Source organism: Miscanthus floridulus, chromosome 10 (genome assembly GCF_019320115.1).
Source record: "Miscanthus floridulus cultivar M001 chromosome 10, ASM1932011v1, whole genome shotgun sequence".
Lineage (NCBI taxonomy): Eukaryota > Viridiplantae > Streptophyta > Magnoliopsida > Poales > Poaceae > Miscanthus > Miscanthus floridulus.
Genome location: NC_089589.1, coordinates 123,755,266 through 123,761,265, shown reverse-complemented (window position 1 = coordinate 123,761,265; position 6,000 = coordinate 123,755,266).

The window sequence follows — 6,000 nt, the reverse complement described above, 5'->3', positions numbered from 1 at the left end:
TTGGCATCGATGGGCATTGATTTACAAGGAAGGTCGATTGACTTTATGAATTAGATCAAGGGATTCGAATGAGGTTCAAAAGCAAAAAGATGAATTGAGAGAGAGGAAAAGGGATTCATAAGATATTCTAGAAGGGATCAAAGGATTTGCTACGGACTTGTGCTCTCCAACACAAGACACTAAACCAACAAAAGAACTCTAGCAAACTCCTACAAGTAATTCTATATGCATGCAACAATTTATTTATAAATTGTTCTTAGTTTGACCTAGCATCTACATGCTTCACACATTGCAGGAAAATTTTTAAAAAGTTCGTATTTTTGGCTTCTCCAAAAACCCGGGTTGTTACAGTCCACCCTCCTTACAGGAATCTCATCCTCGAGATTTAGGGTTAGTGTCACTAGAGAAGAGGGGTCCTTGTTGTCAAGTCATATGCACCAATGCATTTGTTTCGCAGTTGGAGTTTTGAATAGGAGCTTTTGGAAAGAGTTGTTTGCATACGGCTTTTTAAATGGAGAAACTTTATTTTATAAATGAGGAAGAGATCTTTTAAAGGATCAAATCGGGGCTTGTCACAATTTTAATTTTTGCAAAGAGTCCTTTATGAAAATTTGAGAAAGGCTCTTTTTAAGTGGGTTTTAAATTGGTGGTGGAGACATTGTTCCAAATCATTTGTTTCATAAATTTCGTAAGCAAGAAGGGCACGACCTTAAGAATTTTGAAATTGTTATACAAATGCCTTTTTAAAGTAGGTTGTGTCCCATTTTGGTTTTAAAACTCAAGGGTTTCGAAAATAGTTGGAAATTGTGTTCTCATTTTGAAAAGTAACGCTTTTATAGATATTTTATTTAGTAATTCATCTGTAGTTTGATTTAATGGTAGGATTTATTTGTATGAACTTCTCATGTTAAGAATAGTGTCAAGATCTTTGATTTGGAATCAAATAAATACAAGCTTTTTAAAGGTATGGTGTAAAACGAGACTTTTGTCTTTCGAAGACGAGTTCTCCACACCTTTCGAAGCACGGTTGGTTCTCAATTTGCTTTCCGTAAAGCTTTTGAAATTTAAGGTAGGTTTGGAAAAGAGTCGAAATCACTTTCTTTTGGTAGTTTTGGAGGGTTTTAAAACAGTTTTCATTTAAGATGGAGTTGTTGTTGCAACGGGAGAAGTTTTCAACAAATGAGAGAGAGCATTTTGAACATGCCTGGACGAAAATTAAAGTCGATTTTGAAATGGACGAGTAAAAACATGACGTTTCGGCTTAGTATGTCCAACCAGTGGTCAAAATCACTTGTCTAGTTATATTACGGCCTTGATTTTTGCCTAGAGTCACACGTAGATGAAATACTTTTATAGTCTTCACTCAAGCAATATAAACACAAGAAGCATAAGAAGCAAAAAGATCCAAGCACTCAAGCAGCATTACAACTCATATATGCATAGTGTTGACTTAAGGTGACTCCTAAGCCTTTGAGTCTCACACATCTATCGATCTTGCGTGAGCGACAAAGGGAATCATTTCCTAGTGGTCAACTTTTCAGATCGGGGATAGTCAGTTAGTAGTAGAACTCAAGGTAGAGACGGGGAATCAAGTGTTAGTAGCTATGACTCCACTACAGATTGAATGTTTGGCTTCTAAACTAGTGTTTGGTACTAAAGGTCTCGTCCTAAGGTCAAGTATGGCTCTGATACCAACTGAAACATCCTCAATTTTCCTCGAAGGGAAAATCCACCGAATGAATTTTAATATGATAAAACCAAGAACTGATTCCATCATATTATCATATTTCAGTCGATGTCACAGTCATACATCGTAAGATTCCAAGAATACAAGATATTACATCACTGGGGAACACACCTATTACAGAGTTAATCTAGCGGAAGACTGTCGAGTGAAGGCTCCTCCTTCACGGGCATCATCAGAGTTGGCGTAGTGCAGCGTAGATTCCATCTCCAAACCAAACTTGAGCGTAGGCACGAGACCTTCTAATCCTTCTAAAGTCAGCATCTCTAAGAAACAGGAAATCTGCACACCGCCAGATGTGTGCAGGCCATGGTCAGCACCGATGAGCTTTAGTGGAAGAGATAAATAAGGGATCTGGCGATCCTAATATATGGCTGTGGTTTGCATCCTTAGCGCATGAGAAGTAAATAACATTAGTAATATAATAGTAATATCCAATTTTTAACACATTCACCACCACACCATTCATATCCATCTGCCAACCATCCATCTCAAGCCATCTCCACACCACCACGCCACATCTCATCTCACACACTCAGGTCGACAGGTCAACTCCCTCTCGGCCTTGTCTCAACGGCCCGCAGCCCCCTAGGCTCACGACCGGAAAATACCCCAACCCTGGAGGGAGGAAAGAAGGACTCATCTCCTATCTAGTTTAAGCGAAACCCAGGAAAGGTCCATAGCCGACAAGTCGGCATATGTATCGATCGATCAACCCAACACTCTGCAGAGGTTTTACATACCCACAAGATAGCCATCCTTGATGGTGCCCCATCTAGGCAGATTCCAGCCGCTTGCTAGCCTAGAACGATGCCAGCCTACCTCTCAACCCTAGAACATCCCAAGTCTAGTCTGGGATGGCTGATACTGTGAGTCGTAGACAGAGCCGGGGCCCTCTGGATGTCAAGAGCCGGGTCCACAAGGCCTCCTGAAATCTCAGAAGGGTGTGGGGGAAACCGCGCGCCCCGTACCTCCTTGCACACATTCACCTAGCAGTAGTGGCATTGTTCTACCAAGTAGTCCGACCGTCCCACACCATATAGGGCGAGTGGGATGTAAAAGATTCCCGATGAGTCTGAGTACTAGTAAGTCCTTAGGGTTTGACCAAGCCAGAATGTCTTCATCAGGGTTTCCATTTTACGTGCCACCACAGCACCTCTACCCTGGGCTCCACCTCTCCGAGGTTCACACCCAAGGCCACCTCCAATTACCATTTACCCACCATAGGTATTCCATATCCAAGTGCCCAGGTAGCACCACATAGCAAGACTCGCCCTAGGCTCGTCGTTATTCCAGCTCGGTCGACACAACCCTCACTCTCCACGCACCCAAGACACACGCAGCACGCTCATACACCACGAAGTCCACACCCATAGCCAAACCCTTCCTAGGGGGTTCACCACCAGCATCACATCCCCGATATAATGCGAAGTGGAGTTAATAATAAGTATAGTGGTGTAATATGCAAGCAAGCAGGCAAGTAAGCATACATAAGCGAGCGAATGCGCAAGCAGGGTGACGTGGTAGAGTGGGTTGCATCAGGGTAATAATGGCTTAGGTAGTAGCATGCATCAAGGTACTAGCAAAGCAATAATTATAAAAGCGCTAGCAGTTCTAGATATTATGCAATGTCTAATGGGATTCTCTAAAAGAGGGTGCTGCCATGACACCTACGATGTAGAGGTAGTAGTGGTACAATTCTCCATTCGTTGGTGTTCTATTAGCGGGGTCACCTGCTCCTGCATTGACTCCATTCCGCAGTCCTTGTCGTCATCCTCGTTCTCTTGGTCCGATCGTTAGCTACTCCGTGAAGCGACATGCAAGGCAAGAGAGCACTCAACACTCGAAAAGACGATGAGACACAGGAAAATCCAATAACACCAACGAGACAATAAAAGATACACGGCTTGGCCCTCTCGGCGGTTGTCCGATTCCCTTGGGCCAAAGAAACACGAGTGGTGGTATGCTGAGCACAAGCTTAAGTCATGGCCAAGCCAGTATGGCTTTACGATAAACGGTTTAAGCCAGAGCTTATCCAGAGCAAACACCACGGCTCACGATCTTTCGATCCGGTGTCATTGAATTGACGAGGATTGGAAGTCGGGCCCCAAGAAAGAAGAACGACAGGGTTCATCTCTTATAGCCTTATCCCGCAAGTCACAATTGGACACGGGTAACAAACAAGAATGATTAACACTATTGTGACTTGGCTCCAACGTACTTCGGCTCGCCCGCTATGGTAGAAAGCGGTAGCGCAAAGAGATTGGACATCAATGGTTCCCTCGATCCACACGACACAATAACATCGGGAGCTGAGAAGAGGGTCGGTCAACACGGCTAAAGATGAGGGGTTAGCTAGGCACATCCATGTCATGTTCTTAGACACATCTTCGGGAAAGATGGTTTTAGACGGTCGATCGGGTCGACACGCACGGGTCCGAGGTACGACACAAACCATTGCTTTGCTAACTAAAAAGAGATAGTCCGGTCTTTGATCCAATCGCCATGGACAAGGCAGGATCGAACAGAGCGGGCTAGCAGAGAACAGAGGTGTACTCCTTCCGGCACACACACCATGACAGAAGACAGGGCATCGGAAGGAGCGACTCACTAAAGAATACATGTGCGCAAACCACCCATAGGGTACCCGACCTGGGTGCACTGGCACTGAGTCATCTCTCAGATTCGCAGCGGTGCGGTTGTCACCATGAGAATCAAAGAAACGTGATGGTCGAATGGGGTACAAGCATACAAGGGCTTGTGCACGAAGAAGCAAACAAAAGCGAAAGAGAGGCGTAGCTCCATGATCATGGTGAGGCGAACTCGCGGCCACAAGCTACACCAACGAGTTGGCACCCATCGTTCTATGATTGTTATCTCCAGGTCATCTCCCACAGGACTTGGTCATGGAGGGCTCAAAAGCGTGCGGGTGATATCCGCATCGATGTTAGTATCGACATCGAATCCATCACGACCATGTTCTAGGGCCGAAGATAGGAGCTAACACTCGTGGTACTATGAAGTCAACTAAAAAGCAAGGGGTCAAGTTACACTCGGCATCACTATCATGGCGAGATGGATCCTGTGATCGTAACGTCCGAACGAGGTATGATCCCTCAGCCGGCTCGAAAGCTCGGCACACAGGCAACAACACCAACAACCAGTGATAAGAACCAAACACGACCAAAAGACGCAACAACTCGACACGACTGTGGAGTAGCACATTCCATAGCTAGGGAATGGGTAGATCCTATAAGACAGTCATGGATAGATAGGTCATAAGAATAGGGCCAACAAGGTAGATATGCGTAAACGGAAAGATGCGAGATGGGGCTTTCCATGGCCTCGATAAGACCTACGACTAGGGTTCATGGTCCAGGGTTACGGCTCATAGTAGACGGGGTCATGATATCTCCTCAACAGCATGCACTTGCAAGGCAAGGCAACCGGGATGTCGGAAAGACTCCACTTGTCATCGGTACGATGCTAGGGATCACACGGTTTCGCAACGGCTTGCCCTCGCTTAATGAGGTAGTCAGAATGTCGGGAACGGACTCAATACCACGACGGCATGATGCTAGGTCATATAGTGCATACCAGGGCTTTGTCCGTGAGTTGTGCAATGTGTCTACTTCAGAAGGCCTTTAGTGCGGGTCCCGGTAGATCTCGATGGCATGTCCTCGTGACTCGAGGTAGCCAGAATAGTGGTGAAACATGGGCACAAGGTTCCACGGAGCTGTCAAGGCAACCAAAAAGGGAATCCTATAGTCCATGATGTGGCGATCAATACCACGTGGTCCAATTACGGCTTTGGGGCTCACGATGAGGTCATGGTAACTCTTCGTCGTGGCATGGCTTGGCCACGACGGGTTTTGCAGGCGACAAGTCCTTTCCGGTGTCTCCTACGTCATGGATCCGTTTGGCTAAGTCCGGTCTCGTGCTAGTGAGTGCGGGCATGTCTAGGAGCGGTAGAGCTCCATCGCAATGTCAGAGACGGTGATCAAGGCTTGACTCATTCGGGCGTGGTTCACGGTGGACGAGGCATGGCTTTAGAGAATGCTTCAATGGTAGTCGGCAACCACACCGGCGTTCTTGGAACTCCGACGGTTCGATTTGGCTTGGGTTAGTCACGTGTGTGTGTGCTTGTGTCCAAAGGCTGAAGGTGGCCTCGGTCTACGCATCCCATGGTTGGAACGCCATGGCTGGTAAGAAAGTAGGGGTTGGAAAGAGGGGCTCGGTGGTGGCTGTTGGACGGA